Source organism: Giraffa tippelskirchi, chromosome 8, assembly GCF_054371585.1.
Source record: "Giraffa tippelskirchi isolate mGirTip1 chromosome 8, T2T-mGirTip1v1.2.pri, whole genome shotgun sequence".
Taxonomy (NCBI): Eukaryota; Metazoa; Chordata; class Mammalia; order Artiodactyla; family Giraffidae; genus Giraffa; species Giraffa tippelskirchi.
This window is the reverse complement of record NC_137282.1, coordinates 54781730-54808148: the sequence shown is the minus strand read 5'-3', so window position 1 is coordinate 54808148 and position 26419 is coordinate 54781730. Positions and strand designations below refer to the sequence as shown.

Below are 26419 nucleotides of genomic sequence, written 5' to 3'. Positions count from 1 at the left end.
GGTCAGAGAGAGTTCAGTTGCAGAGAGAAGAAAGCACAGAGTGCTGGATGGCTCTGTCAGGCTCCTGTATTTAAGGAGACAGAATTGCATATTACAAGAAAATGATTGTTCTGCTACCTTTTCATTAACAATTTGTCTAAAAAGAGACAGATATAACTGCTCCTGTTGAAACTGGGAAGCAACAAATTGAATGTGTTCCATAAGGATTATGTCATACTTCAAACATATGGTGAGCTACAAACACCAAGACGGCGCATTTGGAAATACTGGTGAATTCCTTGTTATTTAGTGACTGTTTAATTGAACGGCCATAACTACTACTAAAAAAAAAAAAGGAACTTGTCATTATCTACACAATCTCACGTGAAATATTGTAATGATTTTCTTTTATATATATTTTTGGTCCCTGACACATCATGGATAAATTTCTTTGGGAGACCTATACAGAAGGTTATTAAGAAAACAGTAGCTACAAAAGGCATCCCAGGTCAGCATTATCCAGGGGTAGATCACATCCGTGGCTTGAGGACAACAGAGGGCATTTTCAGCCATAGCAAAGTCTCTTGAGACATTAGAAAGTCTGGCAGGACACTGGGCAATCCTTCCATAGACAGGACTGCCCCCACACTCTGCAAGATACAGTGTCACTGGGCCATGCTCACTAAATGCTATCAAGAGCAGAGGCCCTTCTATTCATGCCTGGAGAATCCCATGGACAGAAGAGCTTGGTGGGCTACAGTCCTTAGGGTCACAAGGAGTCACACACAACCAAAGTGACTTAGCACACTCCCCATCATTGTCACAACCAAAAGTGCCCCCTCCAATTTCCACAGTATAGCACCCCTCAGGGAAAATCACTCCTACAGGAAGCCATGAGAAATGCATAACTAAACCACAAGATCCAGAGAGAAAAATCAAGGCGGTGGCGGGGGCGGGGGCGGGAGGGCACTTATCTGGGATTCTGTCTCCTGCCAATCAAACAGCTCAGGCTCCACCCCCAGGTCCTTGTCCAGGGAGTCTCACAAGTCTCAGAACACAAGCAAAGGTTCCTCTTGGCAAAGCCATCTCAGGACAAAACTCAGATTTCATGTTTTAATTTCTTTGACATTCAATTTATGCTCTGCCCCACATACATCACTATCATGGAGGTAAATTTACTTAGGACTCTCTGATGGCTCAGCAGGTAAAGAATCCACCTGCAACTCAGGAGATGTGGGTTCCATCCCTGGGCCAGGAAGATCCCCTGGAGGAAGGCAGGGCAACCCACTTCAATATTCTTGCTTGGAGAATCCCAAGGACAGAGGAGCCTGGCAGATTGCAGTCCATGGGGTCAAAAAGAGTCAGACGGGACTGAAGTGGCTGAGCGTGCACTTGAAAACGAAAGGTTTCCAACCTCAAAGGAGCAAAGCACAAAGCTGATGTGCTGTTACACCAGTGAGGGAACCATCCTTGGTCTTCTTGATGGTCCCCAAATAATCCCTAGCCTGGAGACACCCATTCTGCCAACAACTGGCACTGATCCTGGATGGAACTTGAGCGTTTGTGCATTTTCACTTTGTGGTTGGCATCTCCCTTCCTGCTTTGCAGAATGTGCTGCCGCCTGGAGGTTGAACATAACTGCCACAGTTGCAACAGCATAACCAGGCTCTGTAACTTCCTCTACAGAGGCACCTACTAGTGTTCAGAGGAAACAAAGGGCCGAATGAGGAGTTACGTCAAGGAGAGAATTATCATAAAACACCCATCAGACACTAGTTATCATCTTACCCACGTGCTCTACACAGAAGGAGAGGGGCACTGGGCTGCCTTTCAGGGATAAGTCCACGTGAGAAGGATCTTTAGAGGTCCTAATGCCAGCCATTTCTCCCTGCCCTCACGCATTAATATGCATTTCTTGTACCATGATGTGTGCTACTACTAATACTAAACACTTATGATAAAAATGAGACCCAGTCCCTACATCCAAGCAGTGCCAACTGAGGCTGCTGATGCTGTAACAGAAATAAACACAGCATCCTCAAGAACACCACGGGTAGGGCAGAGACAGGGATTGGCAGTAGGCAGTGATAACCTCCCCCCAGATAAAATGCCTGAGATCCTGAAATGATTGGGGCAAACGGGTGTCATATGCATGAATGACCAAGAACATTAAAAACTGAAAGCAAGTTTTGTGTCTAGACAGAGCCAAGCCCAGGAACCTATTTGATGTGCAATTTTCTACTTAGCAGAGCAGGTACACAGAATTCAATTTGGGGGTGATCTGTATTCTATTCAGTTTCCACAATAGCATTGAAGGTAGGCAGGGACAGGGGAATTTATCTTCCGGCAAATTCACTCCCTAGGGGTCCACTGGCTCACAGAGGGTTTCAGTGCAAGCTAGGTGGGTGGCAGAACAGACAACAGCAAGAAATTACAGCCACAAATCGCCCTGCAGGAGCCTCACTACTAGAGCCACTGGCTTCTGCCTGCTCCTGTAATTGCAGACCCCAAACTGCGGGAAAAGGGATAACTAACCTGAAAAAAAAAAAAAAGCCTCTTCCACTACCTACAGAGCTGGTGTTGCTCTAGTCTAGAGCAGAAAATCTTTTCTAACATATTTCCTTGAGCTAAAATATTACCATTTCATCACATTTTATCATTTCTAAAATTTGGAATGTGTTTTGCAAACAGCACATTTTAAGCAATAGTATTTTGTTCTCATCATACCAAAATTACTGTTATTTAATTGATAATGCATTTTACAATCAGTGATATCTGAGGATCTAGGAAATTCAGTAATTACCATGAGTTAAGAAGTATCTTACAGAACAACTAGAAAAACAATACTGAGTGGCTAAGTGTTGCTTCCCACACACATCCATGTCATCAAGAGCTTTTTTGTTTTTATCCCAGCGACCCTGTGGTTCAACTTTTGGGATTTCCAAGGAACTATTAGACCTACCTTATACTTGGGCTTCCCAGGTTGCTCAGTGGTAAAGAATCTGCCTGCCAGTACAAGAGACTCGGGTTCAATCCCTGGGTCGGGAAGATCCCCTGGAGAAGGGAATGGCAACCCACTCCCAGTAGTCTTGTCTAGAGAATTCCATGGATAGAGGAGCCTGGCAGGCTACAGTCCATGGGGTTGCAAAGAGTTGGATATGAGTCAGCGACTTAAAAACAACAACAAAGCCTTCACTTAAGTCCCTGCAAGGTAGACCTCCTGACCAAGCTCTCTCCCGGAGGAATAGCCCACCTCTCATCAGTCAGAGGGCACACCAAGCAGAGACAGAGGGGTGGAGTTAAACCTCTGAGCTCAGCCCATGTCCCATTCTCAATTTTAAGAAAGGCGTTTCCCCGGCCACCGCTGCCTTCTGCCTCCAGTGGGGCCATGGGGACAGTGAGTCAGTGTCCCTGCAGGGCTGCAGAAAGCTCAGCCACCTCTTCGGTCAGCAGCCCAGCTTCATGAACGACCAGGCAAAGTGGTCCTTCTTGGAAGCACGGGAGTGACAATGATAGTCTTGGAGAAAAGGTATGCAGAGCCCAAGTATGATGTTTGACCTGGTCCTGGGATGGAGCTAATAGCAGGGAATCGCTTGGTGGGGTCGCCTGTAACCTTTCATCCCCTTTTGTTCATTCATCCTCCATGGCTATTAAATCTCAGACCTCTCATCTTAGGCCTCAGCATAACTCACTAAGAAAGAATCGAAAATAATGCACTGTAGACATTTCTTTTCAAAGTCCTGACCCCAGGACTAGGGAGAAATTTTTCTCCCTAACCAATCTAGGATTTTCATGAAAGTGTTAGCCACTCAGTCAAGTTGAACTCTTTGCAGCTTCATGGACTGTAGCTCGCTAAGCTCCTCTGTCCATGAGATTTCCCAGGCAAGACTACTGGAGAGGGCTGCCATTCCTTCTCCAGGGCATCTTCCCAACCCAAGGATCAAGTCCAGGTCTCCTCCGTTGCAGGTAGATTCTTTACCATCTGAGCCACCAGGGGATCCCAGGACTTTCATGAGAAGCAGCTAAATGCCAAACAAGGTTCAGAGAGCTTTAGAAAGGGCTAGAAACTTCCCCACCCGTGGCCAACAACCTTGAAAAGGCCAGCGGTGACTTGAAAGCTGAGTCCATTTAAGGAGCTGTTAATAGCCTGAGCAGTAACACAGAAGAGCCAGGAAATATCCATTCTCCATGGGAGCCTGGCTGAGCCAGGCAACTGTCAAAACACCTACAGAAGCAACCCTTGAGGTGGGAAAGGAGAAGAGACCGATGAAAAAAAAACAAAAATGTTGTCAAGAAATGCAGTTTTACTGAAAGAAAAAAGCTAAAGGGAAATACAAGGCTAATATTTGAGAGTGAGAAAAATACATGGCTTCTCTGTTATTGTTTGGAAATTAAAAATTGGGAGACACAATAAACCTACATTAAGCTTTACAAACTTCATTTTTAAAAATGTTGTAAATGGCATTGTTTACCAGACAACATGAAAAGATGAAAGTCACCATATGAGAGTATATTCATGGGGAAAGATGATGTTGCTGTTGTTCAGTCACTCAGTTGGGTCCGACTCTTTGCAGCCCCCATGGACTACAGCACGCCAGGCTTCCCTGCTCTTCAGTATCTCCCGGAGTTTGCTCAAACTCATGTCCATTGAGTCGATGATGCCATCCAACCATCTCATCCTCTGTCGTCCCCTTCTCCTCTGCCCTCAATCTTTCCCAGCATCAGGGTCTTCTCCAATGTGTTAGCTCTCCACATCAGGTGGCCAAAGTATTGGAACTTCAGCTTCAGCATGAGTCCTTCCAATGAATATCCAGGGCTGATCTCCTTTAGGATGGACTGGTTGGATCTCCTTGCATCCAAGGGACTCTCAAGAGTCTTCTCCAGCACCACAGATTGAAAGCATCAGTTCTTCAGTGCTCAGCCTTCTTTAAAGTTGGGCCATAAAGGGAAAGATGGGATTCCAGAATGATGAAGAGGCCTGACTGTGTGTGGATGCCAGCTACATACTGAGTGCTCCAAGGTCCCAGAGAACAGCAGAAGCACAAGGCAGAAGGCGCGGGGGACAAACGCCACCCACCACCTAGGAACCCCCCGGTGGGCTGTCCCATGAGTGAGAAACAAATGCCTGAGACTTAGAGGTCTGCTTGGCCAGCAGCTGGTGTGACCCTAACGAACACACAGCTCTCTCTCTAATGAGGGAACATCTTGACGTGTCCCGTGTTTTCCAGGTCCACCTCTGTGAAATGGAAATATTAACATCCCTTTACAGGTGTCTTGTTGTAATTAATGGGAAGGGGATGGGAATCTGAACCTGGAATGTTATAAATCTTCAGTACAAGCTTGGATTTGGCTTCTTCCAAGCAACAGAGACAAAGACAGAGAATAGGAACTGCAGTGAGGTAAATAAAATTTAACAGCATCACTAATAAGAAATAGCTTATTAGAAACTGATATAAGGGGGAAATAGAATTTTTACATATGGCCTTGTTCTATATAACAAGAGGCATTGTGTGTGTGTGTGCGCGTGCACGTGCATGTGCTCAGTCATGTCTCACTCTTTATGACCCCATGGACTATAGTCTGCCAGGCTCCTCCGTTCATAGGATTCTCCAGGTGAGAATACTGGAGTGGGTTGCCATTCCCTTCTGCAGGGGATCTTCCCAACCCAGGGATCGAACCTGGGTCTCTCACGTCTCCTGCACTGGCAGGCGGATTCTTTACCACCGAGCCACCAGGGAAACCCCACTGCTCTGTCATTAACTGAATAACCCAAACGCAACATCTATACCTGTGAAGCTATCCACAGTTTCTCCCAGGACTCGGAAAAACAAAATAAGACTTACACCTTCCATTTGAAGGAAAAGGTCATAAAGAAATGAAAACACCGAAGTCTGCAAGTATCTGGTCCAGCCATCTGAAGAGCACATAAAATCTGGAAACTATGCATCAGTGAAGTAGACATCCACCATGTCTTCCCTCCCCCAGCACCAGCTCCCTTTATTCAAGGCACAGACTCCCCAAGGCCTTTACAAACCTCTCCCACCACTCAACTCTGTGGTTGGGAGCCTGACTCCATCCTCCCCGAAACACTCTCAAGGTCCGTGCCTGCCTGGCCAAAGTCAAACAGATTATTGCATCCACCAGCCATGGAGATTGATTTGCGCATGGATTTGGGAGCTGGGCCAGACCACGGAGTCTAGCCAGGGTATTAAGACTGCCTGGAATGGAAAGCATGAATTCAGTCCCCATCAGTATGCTAGTGAAACAGCAAAGAGGGTGGCTATGAGCTCCAGCAAGCATCTGAATTCTCAAAGGATTGCTCGAGTAAGATGGGGCTGGGGTGCAGCGCGGGTGAAGTCTTCTCCACTGGGCCTCCCACACAGTGTTGTCCTAACAAGGGGTACTGTGCAGGTGTGCCCAGAGTTACTCAAACAAGGAAGCAGTGTTGGGAGAGGGAAGTAGGGTAACAGGAAGTCTGCCACTTGCCAGGGGATTTTGACAGCAACCATCCCCAAGTGAGCTGCAGGGATTAAAATGTGAAATCTCAAAAAAAAAAAAAAAAGTGAGATTTCACCTCCCTAGTCTGTGCTTTATATTTTGGGGTTTCTTTTTCTGATGATAGGAAATAGCACATGCCCATGGTGTGTGTGTGTGTTTAGTAACTCAGTCATGTCCCACTCTGTGCGACCCCATGGACTGTAGCTGGCCAAGTAATTAATGCATGTATAGCCAGTAGCACTTTCTGTACCTGTATCAATATATGTGACTTTTCTAATCAACCACTTAGTCAAACAATCATTGCGTTTTAATGATCCAGAAGTAATGTGGGCTTGCAATACTGTGAAAATATAAATTAATTATCGCTATTCATAAGTCCATGAGGTTGCAAAGAGTTGGACACAACTGAGCAACTAACACTAACTAATTAATATAAGCATAAATCAACTCTTAATAATAATCTTCAAGCTCCTGATACTTTCCCTATAGTCTTTTCTCAGTATTTATTTATTTACTTGGCTTCGCCCAGTCTTAGTTGTGGCATGTGGGATCTAGTTCCCCAGCCAGGGATTGAACCCGGAATCCCTGCATTGGGAGTCTTAGCCACTGGACCACCAGGGAAGTCCCTTCCCTATAGCTTTTTCTTTCCTACTACCTCCACGCGGAGCAAAATTCTTGGTTTCCTCATCTCTGTGCATAAAGGTAACATGTTTGGATGAGGTGATTGGATGACACAGAGTAAGCTGGGCCAGTCAACCCTCCTGAAGGACAGGAGTGTCTTTCAAATGCTGGGGTGTCATTGGCCTGGGTGCCCCTATAAGCAAGAGGAGGCCATGGTACCTTCTGGTCAATGATAGTGATGCTGTGTCTGGTCTCAGAGGACAGATGTCTCTGTCCAGGGGTGAGGGATGGTCCTGAAACCCACCAGTTCCAGGAAGTCTCTTCATCCTTTAAAAGATGGCACGAAGCCATGAGACTATCACATCAATGCCCGAGGCCCGGCTTAGAAATGGGAATCTAGAACCTGCCCTGGACCCTGAGGATCTGATGGGAGTGGGGGAGGGGGCCCCCGGGAGACATCATAGTGCCCTGTGGGCAGGCAGGGGGGAACCCCACAAGCTTCACACCCTCATCTGTGCTGAAATAGCCACAGTCTCCAGCTAGGTGCCAATTTCTTGCCACCATTAGTTGACCCCATGAATATAAATTCTCTTCTAGAAAATGGACTTTTCTGGTACCTCAGACAGTAGAGAACCTGCCCACAAAGCAGAAGACACAGGTTGGATTCCTGGGTCGGGAAGATCCCCTGGGGAAGGGCATGGCTACCCACACCAGTATCCTTGCCTGGAGGATACCATGGACAGAGGAGCCTGGTGAGCTTCAGTCCAGGGGGTTGCAAAGAGTCACACACGACTGAGTGACTAACACTTTTCAATTCTAGAAAATATACTCATTTTTCTTTTAATTTCATGCCACATTTAACTGAGCCTAGAGCCCAGTGTGTGTTGGAGAGAAGTCAGACTGTCTGGACTCCAGTACCAACTCCACCACTGATTAGATACAACACAGGCTGAGTTGCCTAACATCTGTCCTGAGGTTTCCTCACTTGTAAACTGAGGATAAAATACGTCTCTCAGCGACACTTTATTAAAAGCAGGAAGAATACATTTTTTTAATACAGGCAAAAAACAACAGAATAAAACCACACATAAAGCTGAGGAAGTGAAGTGAAAGTTGCTTAGTCGTGTCTGACTCTTTGCGACCCCATGGATACAATCCATGGAATTCTCCAGGCCAGAATACTGGAGTGGGTAGCCTTTCCCTTCTCCAGGGCATCTTAACAACCCAGGAATCGAACCCAGGTCTCCGGCATTGCAGGTGGATTCTTTACCAGCTAAGCCTCAAGGGAAGTCCAAAAATACTGGAGTGGGTAGCCTATCCCTTCTTCTCTAGTGGATCTTCCAGACCAAGGAATCGAACCAGGATCTCCTACATTTCAGGCAGATTGTTTACCAACTGAGCTATCAGGGAAGCCCTGGCTATCAGGTGGCTCAGCTGGTAAAGAATCCATCTGCAATGTGGGAGACTTGGGTTTAATCCCTGGGTTGGGAAGATTCCCTGGAGAGGGGAACAGCTACCCACTCCAGTATTCTGGCCTGGAGAATCCCATGGACTGTATAGTCAATGGGGTCCATAGAGTTGCAAAGAGTCAGACACAACTGAGTGACTTTCACTAAAACTGAAGAAAAAAAAAAAAGCTGAGGAGGTGCTCAGTAAATGGAGCTACTCCCAAGATGAAAGCATTTGCAGGGAAGCCAGGCAGGGGCTTCCCCGATGCCTCAGCAGGTAGAGAATCTTCCTGCAAAGCAGGAGACACAGGTTCAATCCTTGGGTGGGGAAGACTCCCGGGAAAGGGAAACAGCAACCCACTCCAGTATTCTTGCCTAGAAAGTTCCATGGACAGAGGAGCCTGGTGGGCTACAGTCTGAAGGGTCGAGGGCTACAGACCAAGGATCCCTAAGAGTGGGACACAACTGAGCAACTACATACACACACACACACACACACACACACACACACACACACACACACAGGCACGTGAAGGTAGGAGGCAGCCACTTGAGAAGGGAGACCCCTAGTACACACACACACACACACAGAGGCACGTGAAGGTAGGAGGCAGCCACTTGAGAAGGGAGACCCCTAGTGGCCTAAGATGAGGATGGCTCCAGAGCTGGCCAGCTCCGAGTTCAAGTCCACACTCACACTCACCAGCTGTGCAACCATCAGCCAGCAGCTGAGCTTCTCCAAGCCTCTGGATCCTCATCTACAAAAGGTTTATCAAGAGTACCTACCCCTAGGGTACTAATGGCAACTATATCAGGCCATGCATTTCAAAGTCTAATAACAATTAGCAAAATGTCGATGGTGATTGAAGCTGGGAAATAAGCACATAGAGAATCATATTTTTGCTTTCCCTGTTGTTGTACATTTGCAGTTATCCATAATTTTTTTATTTTGCAACCAAGTGCTTAGAACAGTCCTGGCACATAATCATATACATTATTATTAATAATATGCTTAATATCAATTTCTTTGCTTGTTGGTCAGTCGCCAAGTTTTGTCCAACTCTTTGCAATCCCATGGACTGCAGCATACCAGGCTCCTTTATTCTACACTATCTTCCAGAGTTTGCTCAAATTCATGTCCCTTGAGTCAGTGATGCTATCCAACCATCTCATCCTTTGCCACTCCTTTTTCCTTTTGCCTTTGATCTTTCCCAGCATCAGGGTCTTTTCCAATGAGTAAGCTCTTCAGATCAGGTGGTCAAAGGATTGGAGTTCAGCATCAGTCTTTCCAATGAGCATTCAGGGTTGATTTCCTTTTAGGATTGACTGCTTTGATCTCCTTGCTGTCCAAGAGACTCTCAAGAGTCTTCTCCAACACCACAATTCAAAAGTATCAATTCTTTGGCACTCAGCCTTCTTTATGGTCCAACTCTCACATCCACATACAACTACGGGAAAAACTGTCACTTTGACTATACAGACTTTTGTCTGCAAAGTGATATTTCTGCTTTTAAATACCCATTAGCCCTTTTGTAATAATCATTTCTAAGAGAGTCTTCTGTAAAAGAGAGATGCTTTTACACTCCACTCTTGGCATTTGGAAGGTCATGGACCCCTTGAAGAATGTGATAAAATATATGGACCCACCACCCATAAATAGGAAGTACCCGGCTCCCTTGGCCACAGAGCCAGCCCAGGGAATCCCGGGGAATCCAGGGACCCAGGTTGATGACGGGGAAGGAACAGAACTGCAGTGACTCTCTGCCATCTTGCACAGAGCTTCCTGGCTTCCCTGGAGTGACAGTGTATTGTGGGTTATCACTGAAGGAAGAAGGACTCAAATGATGGAACAGCTCTCAGTAGGAGAACAGCCAATCTAACACAGATAACAAGCAAGACTTGTCTCATCTGCATGGTTGCTATTTCTTTTCCTACCTCAGGACATTTATCTGAATGTATTTTCCTTTTCATTTCCAGTTAGATATAAAAGAAGTTTTAGCGCCATAATTTTAGCTTTTTGAAAATTTGGTCTAACTGTATTAGCCATCATAGTCTTGGGTTGAATCTTCTCCACAGCAATAAATCTCAGAAAACAATAAAAGTAAGATGATGCAGTCTATCATTTCTGATTCCAATACTATTCCGGGTTTAACATATGGCTTTTATGTCTTTTGTTAACATTTTTATCTAGCTCTGTGAAAAATAGATGAAAAAATATTTAACGTGGTACAAAATGTAACTGTGAAATAAAAGCTCTAGGTAAAGCCATAAGCAAGAATAATCAGCTACAAAAATACCTCTCAAGTTGAATAAAATAAAGTTTCCACTAAACTATCAATTTTGAATACAATTACAGCCCAGTAGTTAGCAGATTGTTCAGAAATAGATATTTTAGTGTTCTACTTTTCAAATTACAATGTGGAACTTCAAGCAATAAAGGCCAGTTTGAAGAAGTGAAAAGTCATAAAATGGGAAATGTGACATATCTAGCATGAGCAAGGGGAAAGGAAGGTGGGTGAAGCATTAAACGGGGCCGGAGTCACTGTGAAAGTGTAGGAACAGCAATACGTGTCCGACTCCGTGCGACCCCATAGATGGCAGCCCACCAGGCTCCGCCGTCCCTGGGATTCTCCAGGCAAGAGTACTCGAGTGGGGTGCCATTGCCTTTTCCTATAGCAATACCACCGACCTGCAAGTCCCAAGAGAGTGTATGGTAAGGAAGGCTGGATGAGTTAAGTTTAAGAAAAAAAGACTGAGTATTCAAACAAATGTTGAGAAGTAAACATAGAAAGTGTTTGTTAAAATTAAAATCAGTGCTATTAAATGGAATTATCAATAGTTAATTGCTATAACAACTTCAACTCCAGTTTTAATTACGTTACCTTAACATTAAATTAAACACTCCAGAAAAGTTCATTAAAGTGATTATTTACTTACATTTGGTAAACTTCTTGTCTAAATGGTACTCACTATGCTCCAAGAAAAAAAAGGCAAAGCTGAGCTCACAACATCAATGAGAAACACCTACAACCAACAAGAAAAAAAAAAAACTCAATGCACGCAGGAGAGTTAAAGATCCTGAAACAAACTTACCTGTGGCTCCAGAAAAGACACCATATCTATCTCCCAAAGCAGTTTTTTTCTATAAATACCCTTAAAAAGATAGTCTGGAACAGAAGCTGTCAGTGTCTCCTTTATGAGATGTTCAGAAACACAAATGACAATTACAGTGACACAGACTCCTCTTCAACAGTATTAGATGTTGGAAGACAGTGGAATAATATTACTGAAGTGATGAAAAAATAATAACCTAGAATTTTATCCTCTCAAGAGGAAGGGCAAAATAAAAAGATTCTCAGATAAGTGTAGCTATTAGGATGAATTACTCAGATTCAAATATACCCATCTGAATGCAGAGCTCCAAAGAATAACAAGGAGAGATAAGAAAGCCTTCCTCAGTGATCAATGCAAAGAAATAGAGGAAAACAATGGAATGAGAACAACTAGAGATCTCTTCAAGAAAATTAGATACCAAGGGAACATTTTATGCAAAGAAGGGCACAATAAAGGACAGAAATGGTATGGACCTAACAGAAGCAGAAGATATTAAGAGGTGGCAAGAATACACAGAAGAACTAAACAAAAAAGATCTTCACGACCCAGATAACCACGATGTGTGATCACTCACCTAGAGCCAGACATCCTGGAATGTGAAGTCAAGTGGGCCTTAGGAAGCATCACTACGAACAAAGCTAATGAAGGTGATGGAATTCCAGTTGAGTTGTTTCAAATCCTAAAAGATGATGCCATTAAAGTACTGAACTCAATATGCCAGCAAATTTGGAAAACTCAGCAGCGGCCACGGGACTGGAAACAATCAGTTTTCATAGCAAACCTAAAGAAAGGCAATGCCAAAGGATGTTCAAACTACTGCACAACTGCACTCATCTCACACACTAGCAAAGAAATGCTCAAAATTCCTCAAGCCAGGCTTCAACAGTACGTGAACCGTGAACTTCCAGATGTTCAAGCTGGATTTAGAAAAGACAGAGGAAACAGAGATCAAATTGCCAATACCCACTGGATCATCGAAAAAGCAAGAGAGTTCCAAAAAAAACATCTAATTCTGCTTTATTGACTACACCAAAGCCTTTGACTGTGTGGATCACAACAAACTGTGGAAAATTCTTCAAGAGAGGGAATACCAGAGCACCTGACCTGCTTTCTGAGAAATCTGTATGCAGGTCAGGAAGAAACAGTTAGAACTGGACATGGAACAACAGACTGGTTCCAAATCAGGAAAGGAGTACATCAAGGCTGTATATTGTCACTCTGCCTATTTAACTTATATGCAGAGTACATCATGCGAAATGCTGGGCTGGATGAAGCATAAACTGGAATCAAGATTGCCGGGAGAAATATCAATAACCTCATATACGCAGATGATACCACCCTTATGGCAGAAAGCAAAGAAGAACTAAACAGTCTCTTGATGAAAGTGAAAGAGGAAAGTGAAAAAGTTGGCTTAAAATTCAACGTTCAAAAAACGAACATCATGGCCTCTGGTCCCATCACTTCATGGCAAATAGATGGGGAAACAATAGAAACAGTGAGAGACTTTTTTTTTTTAATTTATTTAATTGGAGGCTAATTACTTTACTCTTGAGAGTCCCTTGGACTGCAAGGAGATCCAATCAATCCACCCTAAAAAAGATCAATCCTGGGTGTTCATTGGAAGGTTTGATGTTGAAGCTGAAGCTCCAATACTTTGGCCACCTCATGCGAAGGGTTGACTCATTGGAAAAGACCCTAATGCTGGGTAGGATTGGGGGCGGGAGGAGAAGGGGACGACAGAGGATGAGATGGTTGGATGGCATCACCGACTCGATGAACATGGGTTTGGGTGGACTCCGGGAGTTGGTGATGGACAGAGAGGCCTGGCGTGCTGCAATTCATGGGGTCGCAGAGAGTCGGACACGACTGAGCGACTGAACTGAATTACTTTACAATATTGTAGTAGTTTTTGCATTACATGGACATGCATCAGCCATGAGTGTACATGTGTCCCCCATCCTGAACCCCCCTTCCACCTCCCTCCCCATCCCATCCCTCAGGGTCGTGCCAGTGCACCGGCCCTGAGAGACTTTATTTGGGGGGCTCCAAAATCAGTGCAGATGGTGACTGCAGCCATGAAATTAAAAGCACTTTCTCCTTGGAAGAAAAGTTGTGACCAACCTAGAGAGCATATTAAAAAGCAGAGACATTACTTTGCCAAGAAAGATCCATCTAGTCAAAGCTATGGTTTTTCCATAGTCATGTATGGATGTAAGAGTTGGACTATAAAGAAAGCTGAGCGCCAAAGAATTGATGCTTTTGAATTGTGGTGTTGGAAAAGACTTTTGAGAGTCTCTTGGACTGCAAGGAGATCAAACCAGTCAATCCTAAAGGAAATCAGTCCTGAGTATTCATTGGAAGGACTGATGCTAAAGCTGAAACTCCAATCCTTTGGCCACCCGATGTGAAGAACTGACTCATTTGAAAAGACCCTGATGCTGAGAAAGATTGAGGGCAGGAGAAGGGGACGACAGACGATGAGATGATTGGATGGCATCACCGACTCGACGGACATGAGTTTGAGCAAGCTCTAGGAGTTGGTGATGAACAGGGAAGCCTGGCATGCTTCAGTCTATGGGATTACAAAGAGTCGGACACGACTGAGTGACTGAACTAAACTGACTGATCCAGATTCTGGGATATAATCACAAAACAACTGAAACTTATTAATATCTACTCTCATTTTCCCTTTCAAACCGCTAATAGACAAGTTCTTCTACTCCTGGATAAAAACTCAGTCACCTCAACTTTCTGGCCACTGTTAAATTAAAAACTTTAAAAAGACCTTAATCACAAAATAAAAGTTCAGTTCCACATTTTAAATATCCAGTCCCACATAAGCATCAAAATTCAAACATTGATTCCAAGTTTAGGTTTCTTTCCTTCCCCAGGTCAAGTTGCTGCAGTCGGGAGGGGAGCTGCCCTTTATCTCTTTTCCAGCTTGTGCTTCTTCTCCTGTTCATTAAATCCAGCTCTGAGTCCTCTGGGTCAGGAAAGAAAGAAGAGGCAAGGAGACCAGGAAAGCTCTTCCTGACCAGTATGAGAGGTGAGCTCACATCAGCACTCTCAGGGCCCAGCAGTATCCACATCTGACTCTTTATCTTATGATGCATTATGGGCTGCATGTTAACGGCTCCCTAAAAATTCGTATGTCAAAACCGTAACCCCCAAGGGATGGTGTTGGGAGGGGGAGTCTCTGGTAGATGATTTCATCTTGAGGATGGAGCCCTCCTGAATGGGATTACTGCCCTTACAAGAAGAGACACAAGAGCTTTCTCACTCTTCCTGCCATATGAGGATATACTAGAGAGACATGCATGAGATCGCAGGAAGTAAGATGTAAAATTCCAATAGTGGGACAAGGACGTCCCAGGAAGAGTGGGGGCACCATAGCAAGATCTACAGACACTGACATTTGGAGGCTCCCCATGAACTGGCTATGTCCCCCACACAGTCACCATAAAGTCTCCAAGCCCCATCTAAGCACACAGGGTCTCAGATCCCTTTCCAGTGCTTCATTTTTTGGGGTGGGGGCAGAAAATTGCTTTATCTATTTTTTTAAGTTATGAAAGCATGACAACACATTTACAGAGACTTGGAAAATAAAGAACAAAGTTACCTACAGTTCTTCTAAACATTACGATTATTTTTAATTAGATAAATTAAGATTTTTAGCTGGAGTTTCAATATCCAACCCTCAAAAATTAATAGAATGAATATACCGAAAAGTAGAAGAATATAGTAGACCTGAAAAGCACTATGAACCGATTCAACATAATTAAGATTTACACAACTGTCACACAACAGCAGGATACAGATTCTATTCAGGTTCCCACAGCCTATAAACTGGAAGACACTGGATATTCACAGACAGAAAACAAGGTGCAAAAAGCTCATGGTCTAAAGGTATTAAAATCATACAGAGTATGTTCTCTTATCATTAGTGCTCCGGTCTTAAAAGTGAGCCACCAGCCAGAGATCTCCAGACATATGAGGAAAGCCTCTTTGTCACTAAGGTATTGCTATAATAACCCCACATGGAAAATAACCACAAAATCTTGACTGACAATTAGGTTAAGAAAAAGAAATAAAATGCATTCCAATCAGAAAGGAAAAAGTAAAATTGTCTCTATTTTCAGACTGCATGATCTTATATAGAGACAATCCTAAAGACCACCAAAAAGCTGTTAGGATTAATAAATTCAAGTACAGCTGCAGGATACAAAATGAACAAATCAGTAATCAGCTGCACTTCAATACACTAACAACAAACTATCTAAAAAAGAATAAACAAAACAATATTATTTATGATAGCATCAAAAACAATAAAACAATTAGGAATAAACTTACACCAAAAAGGTATATACTGAAAAGTACAAGACTTAATGAAAGAAATTAAAGGAGACAGAAATAAATAGAAATATATCCTGTGTTCTATGGATTGGAAGAACATTGTCATAATAGCCACACTACCCAAAACAATCTAGAGATTCAATGTAATCAAAATTCCAATGATATTTTTTACAGATATAGAAAAAAAATTGTATGGAACAACAAAAGACCCTGAATAGTCAGAGAAATCTTGAAAAACTGGAAGTTGCACACTTCTTGGTTTTTCAAACTTCATTACAAAGCCATAGTAATCAAAACTGGACGCTGCTGGCATAAAAAAAATACAAATAGACCAGTGGAACAGAATCAAGAGCCCAGAAATAAACCCTTAGATAAACAGTCAACTAATATTCGACATGGGAGCCAAGAACACTGATGAGGAAACGATAGCTTCTTCAATAAATGGTGTTGGGAAAACTAGATAATCCCAAGTGGAAGAAAGAAATTGAACCCCTATCTTTTTCCACTTACAAAAATTAACTCAAAATGGATTTTAAGGATTTAAATGTAGAGCTGAAACTGTAAGACTCCTAGAAGAGTGCTGGCAAGGGTGTAGAAACGGAATCCCTGTGCACTGCTGTTGGGAATGTAAGCTGGTACATTATGTAAAACAATATGCAGATTCTTCAAAAATTAAAACCCAAATTATCATATGATCCAGCTATTCTAATTCTGGGTATAAATACACAGAAAATGGAATTGATTTTTTTTTTTTTGGAAAATACAGTTTTCAAACTGTATTTTCATAGCTCACAGTTTTTGGGATCCCAGTTCCCTGACCAGGGAATGAACCTAGGCCCCGGCAGTGAAAGTGCCCAGTCCCAACCACTGAACCGCCAGGAAATTCCCCAAATCAATATTTTGATGAGGTATCTGCACCCCTGTTTTCACTGCAGCATTATTCACAGTGGCCAAGATATGGAGACAACCTAAGAGTCTGTCTATGGATGAAAAGATAAAGATGTGAGAGAGAGAGAGAGACACACACACACACAATGGACTGTTAATCACCAATTAAAAAAAGAAAAAATACTGCCTTCTGCTACAAAATTAATGGATGGATGGATGGAACTTCATGGCATTACGCTAAACCAAATAAGTCAGACCGAGAAAGACAAATACTGTCTGATCTCACTTACACGTGGAATCAAAAAAGCAGAACTCACAGAAGTAGAGAGAAGGATGGTGGCTGCTAGGGGCTGGCTGGGGTAGGGCAAATGAGGAGAAGCTGGTCAAAGGGTACAAACTTCCAATTATGAGTAAGTCCTGGGGCCCTAATGTACAGCGTGGTGACTACACTCAACTACACGTGATAGGATATACATGAAATTTGCTAAGGACGTAGATCTTAAACATCCTCGCCGTTTTTAGGGTGGGAGGTGAGAGGGAGGTTCAGGAGGGAGGGGACGTACATATACCTGTGGCTGATTCATGCTGGTGCATGGCAGAAACCAACACAGTATCATAAAGCAATTATCCTCCAATTAAGAATGAATAAAATTCTTAAATGGCAATTATGTGAGGCGATTGAGGTATTAATGAACCTCTGCAGGCATCATTTTGCACATGTAAGTGTATCAAATCATCATGTTGTGCACCTTAAACTTACACAATGTGACATGTCAACTGCAACTCAATGAACCTGGGGGAGAAAAACCATAACATCTCAGTAGCTTATCCAAACAAATATCTGAGAAGTTATCTGAGTTTACCTTATGGAAAACTGTAATAAAAGTTGGGGGAAAAAACTGGTTGAGAGTGTGAAAAGATAAGATCAGAGAGACAGAGAAAGATGAAGAAACACAGAAAAGAGAGAAGAAAACAATTTCCAGGAGAAGAAACCAAAAAAATGAACAGGAAATGAAATATAACCACTGAGATGTAATGTGTCTCACTTGTAAACAAGATTAACACAGCTAAAATTATGACAACACTAGATCTCTAAACCCATCCCCTGAATGTGGAGAAAAAGAGAATTACACACCACAAAATGTGTTCAGCATTTTAAGGTGCAATATGAGAAAGGGAAATATGTTCATGTGAGGATTGTGTGATCAGTAACACAGCTAAGTCCTGCATTTTCATAATATAACTTCAACAGTAATAAAACTGTGATCTATGCTGAAAGTGAAGAAACAGCAGTAAAAGCATCCTGTTCAGAGTTATGGAGGGAAATACATGAGAAAACAACAAAAATGGGTGGAGAGTGTTTGCTGATGGAAGGGGAGGGGCGTGGGAGGAGGAGACAGCGGCAGTTTTCAGCATAGCCCGTGATGGCTGGTTTTGTGTACTGACCTGACCCTGCTAGGGGATGCCCACGGAGCCAGGAAAACATTGCTTCTGACGCGTCTGTGAGAGTGCCTCCAGAGCAGAGTCGCTTTGGAACCGGTATACGGAGTAAAGAAGATGGTCCTCACCACGGCAGGTGGGCTTCATCTGAGATCCTGAACGAAACAAAAAGGTAAAGGAAAGGTGGATTCTCTCTCTCTCTACTTGAGCTGAGACACCCGACTTCTCCGGCCCTTGGACAAAGGCTCTCCGGGTGCTCGGGCTCTCAGACTCAGATTGGGACTGACCTTGTGCCATTATCACCACCACCGCCCCGGGCTCAGGCCTTGGGACTCAGCCTCCCTGGTTTTTGAGTTTGCAGAGACAGTCAGTGTGGTTTCTCAGCTGCCGTAACCATGTGAGCCAATGCCTCTGATAAATTCCTGCTTCTATATCAATGTATATCCTAGTGGTTCTATTTCTTCAGAGAACCCTGACTAATAGTGCAGAACACAACAATCTCCCATTTTCTACTTCCCAGTGGTCAAAGCAAGTCACGTGGTCAAGCCCAGCTTCAGAGTGGGAGGAGTCTAAAAGGTTAGGGGTTGAGGCGAGCTCATTCAATTGGTCCACTCACGTGATCAACGTACCCCACTACCTTCCTTTATGGGGTGGTTACAAGAAGTAAATGAAGGAATACGATGATAAGACTGAAAAACTAGAGACTCAAGACCTGAGGAATCTATAGGGGTGTCTAAGCTGAAATATCCTAGTTCAGCAGTCCCCAGACTTTTTGGCATCAGGAACCAACCAGTTCTGTGGAAGACAAGTTTTTCCCTGGACCTGGGGAGGGGAGGGTTTCTGGATGATTTAAGCACATCACATTTATTGTGCACTTTATTTCTATTATTACATCAGTTCTACCTCAGATCATCAGGACTTAAATCCCAGAGGTCAGGAAACCCCATCCTGGGACACCTCTGGCCTCTTCTCTCCAATTCCTTTGTTTGGCTGAACAGTGCCCTTGAACTATTTTAATATTCTGCAGTACCTTTCACCATAGAGAATTTTTCACTCTTCCTGTAATTTTTGTGCTCTGAGGAATGCTTAGGTATCTAAGTAAGCTTAGGTTTTGACACTCCTGGAAGGACCATACATGGATCTAAGCCAGGAGCTTATGAGCTTTTCTCCCTAGGATCCTAGAGGTGGGAGGGCAGGTGGGATGCAGCGGTGGAGGCATCTCCGCTTCAACAAGCACAAGTTTGTTTTATGTTTTATCTCCTGAGCTTCTACAAATGATTTAACATGAACCAGATTGAAACCCCACTCACCTAAGTGCCGTCGTTGGTGCCAGGGTGTCAGGAGAAACAGGATCCGCCTGGAAATTCTCCCCGTGTTAATGGACAGGTACCATATATCACAAGATATGAAGAGCCCCAAGGAGACAGGCTCACAGAATCTCGGAGGATAAACAACTGCGAGTTTGGGGCAAAGGTCCTAGTTGCGAGCTTGGTTCTCCCATCTCTCTCAATAACAGCGCTGCTACTTTAATTACAGGTTGTGGATGGTTACAGCAGGGCAGAGGGTAGAAAGGTTTCAGTGGTGCCTGTAGAGAGATGCAGGCAGCAGCCCACATAAAACCTTAGCAGATTGGCTCCTTGCACCTGGGAGAATGCAAGACATCACTGGAGGTCAGTAAAGTATTCTATTCGCGGTTTTTGCAAGGCCCCCTCACCACGTCACATCAGGCAAGAACATGTATGTAATTTGCAGGACCCAGTGCGGAAAGAAAATGCAAGGTGGGACTTCCTGGTGGTCCAGCGGTTAAGAATCTGCCTCCCAACGTAGGGGATACGGGTTTGATCCCTGGTCCGGGAACTAAGATCCCACATACCGCCAGGGCATCTAAGCCTGAGTGGTCACAACTACTGAGCCAGGGCGCCACAACCAAAGAGAAGCCTGCATGCTGCAATGAAAGACCTCGTGTGCCACAACGAAGACCTGATGCAACCAAAAATAAATGCACATGAGAAAAAGGAAACACAAGGTTCCTTATGCAAAACTTTTAAGACAGCGACAGTGGAGCGTTAAACCAAGCACAGAGCCCTTATGAGCGGGGGACCCTGTACCACCCCCTGGGGCTGGTGCCCCGGTAGCCAGCCCTGGTTTCCAGACCGTGAGAAGCCTGCTGCTAGTGAAAGGGACGGTCAGAGTTTGCCGAGAAAGGGCTGCAAGACTGCTGGTTCCCTCCCTTTCATAGAAACACGGCCAATCCTATAACTTTGGTTTTCTTATCAAATAATTGCACAAAAATAGCGAGTGGATGTGAAAGCTAAACACTGCTTTAAAAGCCACCTTTTCTCCTCCTTTATTCTAGAAAAACAATAATCAAACCTCTGCTTCGTGTGCCCTGCAGAGGACGTGAAGGGCACAGAAGGACACACAGCCGTCCAGCTTTCAGTACAAAACTTATCTCTTATGAAAGCCCTGTCTCCTCTGAAGGAAAGCTTGGCATCTGTGAGAAGCTGGGAAAAGGCAATTTGGGAAGAAGGGGATGCCTGCCCCAGAGAAGTTCCTGAGATCTATGGGGGCATTGACTCGCTCAGACTGGAATGTATGTCAGCAATTCCATTCTCATACAATGTCTAGGTACAATGTCTCACCCCAATGTCTAGGTACATTTTTAATTATAATGGAACACTTTATACATGTACATGAATCTAACCAAGAGCAGACAGAAACATCAGCTGACCTTGAGTCACAGACACAACTTCAGGGCAGTTAAGAGCTCAGTTCTGGACTCAGAGACACGCTTCTCAAGACCTGCATTACCATGTTCAATTCCCTGTGACCTTGAGGGAGTTCAGCCTCAGTTTCCCAATCTGTCCCAATCCCAGTCTTACCTTTCCCAGTAGTAGCAGAATTGCTGTGTGTGCGCTCAGTCACTCAGTCGTGTCCGACTCTGCGACCCCATGGACTGTAGCCCGCCAGGCTCCTCTGTCCGTGGGATTCTCCAGGCAGGATTACTGGAGTGGGTTGCCATCTCCTCCTCCAGGGGATCTTCCCGTCCCAGGGACGGAACCCCCGTCTCTTGCATCTCCTGCATTGGCAGGCAGATTCTTTACCATGGTGCCACCTGGGAAGCCCGATGACAGCAGGTGAGGATGCAAGGAGATGGTGAGTGGAGAACCCACCTACACCCTGGCACAGCGAAAACACCACACAAAACATATTGTCTCATTATTGAGCCATGGATCCCACAAGGATGCTCGGTCTGATGCGAAGTGCTCAGGGGCTGAGTCAGGAGCAGAAACAGAACCCCAGGCCTGCAGCCTTCCCACACCCCGGATGCTGTGCTCTCGACTCCAGGGATGCACCTGAGAGTCCTGGTTTGAAACTTGCCCCTTGTCTGCAAGTAGCTCCTGTGTCTCAGCCCTGAGGAGGCAGCCCCAAGTCGGTGGCTCAGCCTGGCGCTGTGAGGGCACGTCCACCCAGGCTCCCCCGCTGTGTCATCTGCCCTCCCCTCAGTCCCCCGCCAGGCCAGACTTCCCAAAACACAGTGAGTGCAGCTGCCTGTTGACAGCTCCGTTCCTTGCGCTGACGCTGAGGAGCATCCTTCCGGTGGACTCATCTGCTCCCTCCTCGCATCGCCAGCCCCATCCTCGGCCAGTCTCACTCCCAGTTGTGACTCTGCAGAGCTCACTTCTGCCTCCAGCTCTGCCCCAACCCCCAACAGTCTCTCCCCATCCTCTGCCTGCCCGACCTGACCTGGGGCTGCTCGAGCCTGCCGGTGGGATGTCTGCAATTCACAACTTCTAGAGAGAATACAGTTTAATCTAGAACTCTCTGCTTGCCTTTAATCCACGTGGAAAATATTAAGTTGGATCCCTGTGACACTTGTCGTACCAAAATAAATCACAAGTGGGTCAAAATTTACATTTTTAAAAAAATTTATAAATATTGCTGAAGAAATTCAGGCAAAGTCCCTTATGTTCTCAGAATAGGGGAGGACTTTTATGTATGATGCAAAATCCAAAAGCTATAAATAGCAGACTTTTTAAAATCTGGATAAAGAACATTAAAATTTTATGCACAGAAAAAAAGAAACCAGTACTGGTATATGTTTGTAGCACCATGACAAAAGGCTCCTATAAATCAGTAAGAAGAAGTGCAACAGCATAATATAAAAACGGCCAAAGGATATAAATAGACTCGTCGCAGGAGGAACAAGTGTGTTAGTCTCTCAGTCGTGTCTGACTCTTTGCAACCCCATGTACTGTAGCCCACCAGGCTTCTCTGTCCATGGGATTCTCCAGGCAAGAATACTGGAATAGGTTGCCATTTCCTTTCCTAGAGGATCTTCCCAACCCAGGAAGAAAAGCTGGTTTTTAAAACTATGAAAAATAATCTCATCATTTAAAAATACAAATTAGAAACTACAATAGAATATTATTTTCTATTATCAAGTTAGCAAAGTTAAAATCTTTTTTAGAATCCGTTGTGTTGGCAAGAATGTGAGGAAAGAGGCATTCTTATAAATACTCTTTTATACTCTTGGCTGGAGATGTAAATGGGTACAGCCTCTCTGAACAGCAATTAGGCAGTCGTGATTAAAACTGCATTCCTATACACTAATAATGAGAAAACAGAAAGAGAAATGAAGGAAACAATACCATTCACCACTGCAACAAAAAGAATAAAATACTTCGGAATATATCTACCTAAAGAAACAAAAGACTTGTATATAGAAAACTATAAAACACTGATGAAAGAAATCAAAGAGGACACAAACAGATGGAGAAATATACCGTGTTCAAGGATTGGAAGAATTAATATAGTGAAAATGAGTCTACTACCCAAAGCAATGTATAGATTCAGTGCAATCCCTATCAAGCTACCAACGGTATTTTTCACAGAACTAGAACAAATAATTTCACAATTTGTATGGAAATATAAAAAACCTCAAATAGCCAAAGCAATCTTGAGAAAGAAGAATGGAACTGGAGGAATCAACCTGCCTGACTTCAGGCTCTACTACAAAGCCACAGTCATCAAGACAGTATGGTACTGGCACAAAGACAGAAATATAGATCAATGGAACAAAATAGAAAGCCCAGAGATAAATCCAGGCACCTATGGACACCTTGTCTTCGACAAAGGAGGCAAGAATATACAACGGAGAAAAGACAATCTCTTTAACAAGTGGTTCTGGGAAAACTGGTCAACCACTTGTAAAAATGAAACTAGAACACTTCCTAACACCATACACAAAAATAAACTCAAAATGGATTAAAGATCTAAATGTAAGACCAGAAACTATAAAACTCCTAGAGGAAAACATAGGCAAAACACTCTCTGACATAAACCACAGCAGGATCCTCCATGACCCACCTCCCAAAATATTGGAAATAAAAGCAAAAATAAACAAATGGGACCTAATTAAAATTAAAAGCTTTTGCACAACAAAGGAAACTATAAGCAAGGTGAAAAGACAGCCTTCAGAATGGAAGAAAATAATAGCAAATGAAGCAACAGACAATTAATCTCAAAAATATACAAGCAACTCCTGCAGCTGAATTCCAGAAAAATAAACGACCCAATCAAAAAATGGGCCAAAGAACTAAACAGACATTGCTCCAAAGAAGACATACAGATGGCTAACAAACACATGAAAAGATGCTCAACATCACTCGTTATTAGAGAAATGCAAATCAAAACCACAATGAGGTACCATTTCACACCAGTCAGAATGGCTGCTATCCAAAAGTCTACAAGCAATAAATGCTGGAGAGGGTGTGGAGAAAAGGGAACCCTCTTACACTGTTGGTGGGAATGCAAACTAGTACAGCCACTATGGAGAACAGTGTGGAGATTCCTTAAAAAACTGGGAATAGAACTGCCATATGACCCAGCAATCCCACTGCTGGGCATACACACTGAGGAAACCAGAATTGAAAGAGATGCATGTACCCCAGTGTTCATCGCCACATTGTTTATAATAGCCAGTACATGGAAGCAACCTAGATGTCCATCAGCAGACGAATGGATAAGGAAGCTGTGGTACATATACACAATGGAATATTACTCAGCCATTAAAAAGAATACATTTGAATCAGTTCTATTGAGATGGATGAAACTGGAGCCCATTATACAGAGTGAAGTAAGCCAGAAAGAAAAACACCAATACAGTATACTAATGCATATATATGGAATTTGATAGATGGTAACGATAACCCTATATGCGAGACAGAATAAGAGACACAGATGCACAGAACAGTCTTATGGGCTCTGAGGGAGAAGGTGAGGGTGGGACGTTCTGGGAGAATAGCATTGAAACATGTATATTATCATAGGTGAAACAGAACACCATTCCAGGTTCAGTGCATGAGACAAATGCTCAGGGCTGGGGCAATGGGATGACCCAGAGGGATGGGATGGGGAGGGAGGTGGGAGGGGGGTTCAGGATGGGGAACACATGTAAACCCATGGCTGATTCATGTCAATGTATGGCAAAAACCACTACAATATTGTAAAGTAATTAGCCCCCAACTAAAATAAATAAATTTATTTAAAAAAAAAATAAAGTTCACATACACATCAACCCGGCACTTCCTTACACATTGCTTGCACCTGCCGGTCTGTTGTCAACTCTTCATCACCACCTTCTAAAGTCTGAATCATAAAAGAAAAGGGAGGAGCTACATCCCCCAGAAGCCCCGCCCAGGTTCTGAGTTACTCCTCCAATGAGAAGCCCTTGCGGATAAGACAAGGTGGGGGCCACCACTGTTTTGCATTCAGAGGTGGAGCCAGGCTGGGGGCAGGGGGCCTGAGGCTTGCTCCTGGCGCCTCTTGAGAACCACCACCTTGCACTACAGTGTGGGGTCCCTGGTGAGGGCTTCTGGGAGCTTACAGCAGTTTCACAGTGAGCTTGTAAGGACCACCCACTTAGGGGCTTCAACCTGAGATTGCTTTTTGCATCCTCTCTAACCTTAGCTCCCCGGTGGCTCAGAGAGTAAAGAATATGCCTGCAGGGCAGGAAACCCAGGTCGATCCTTGGGTCAGGAAGATCCCCTGGAGTAAGGGAATGGCAACCCACTCCAGTATTCTTGCCTGGAGAATTCCATAGTCTGGCGGGCTAGAGTCCACGGGGTCGCAAAGAGTCGAATATGACTCAGAGACTAACATTTACTTAATCTTCGCTGACCTGGGTGTGCCAAGGATGTGTAAGCCCTCACTCCCTTTATTAAAATCTTTAACACCAGAACTACATGGACTGGCTTCTGTTTTCCTACTGACCTGGGTCTGACACATTTACCTTAAGAATGTATCCTACAGGCATACTCATAAATGTATACACACACACAAAAAAAACATTATTTCTGATAACAAAAGACCTAAAAATATATATAAATAGTGGACAATTTAAAATATCATGATGCATCTATATGATAGTGTGCCATTTCCAATTTTAGGGGGAAAAAAGCACAGTGCTTCATGGATCCATGTGTGCCAATCTGCAACAAAAAGAATTTCAAATTAGTTTATCTTGTATGCTACCATTTGTGTAGTAAATACAAAGAAGATTGCCAGGTATATGTATACATAAGAAACCAGTGACCAAGGGTATCTTTAAGGAAAAATGAAAGAATCAGGAGTGGAAGGTAGAGCTATATTACCCCCAAAGACATTTTCCCTCTTGAATATTCTATCATGTGCACATATTTCAAAAAAGAAACTACTAATTAATCAGATGACATAATCATCATGAAAGGCCAGTGAGACATCAACAAACTGGACAACATACTTGCTTCTCTTTTCCTCTCTTTCTGTTTTGCATTTTTCCTGAAATTGAAAACGAATTGGAGATGAGGACTTTGACCTTCTTGTTAGAGCATTTTAGAATAATGTCCACTCACTCTTTTGAGAATAATTTTCTACATCCATTCACACTGTCTGACACTCTCTCCTTATATCCCAAAGATGAGGTAGAAACTGCATGGAGACCTACGTGCTCCCTGTTCTATTCCAATGTAGGATTAGTACTTAAATTTCAAATCCATGCTTTTTATCTTGCTGAGCTGAAGTTCCTACTGTCATTT

At 43.7% G+C, this 26419-nt stretch overlaps 1 long non-coding RNA gene across 2 annotated transcripts; it reads right to left on the bottom strand.

Moving 5' to 3' along the window:
• Positions 1-9443: 9443 nt before the first annotated feature.
• Positions 9444-24994, bottom strand: LOC145517981 (uncharacterized). 2 transcript variants are annotated; one of them, XR_014062469.1, is made up of 5 exons: positions 24915-24994; positions 21224-21456; positions 18348-18496; positions 11484-11570; positions 9444-11235 (listed from the first exon to the last, which is right to left on the bottom strand). It is a non-coding gene; the product is annotated as an uncharacterized LOC145517981 (long non-coding RNA). The 2 variants fall into 2 exon arrangements; XR_014062468.1 differs by lacking the exons at positions 21224-21456; positions 24915-24994 and adding an exon at positions 18629-18860 and having other exon boundaries at positions 9444-10739.
• Positions 24995-26419: the final 1425 nt, after the last annotated feature.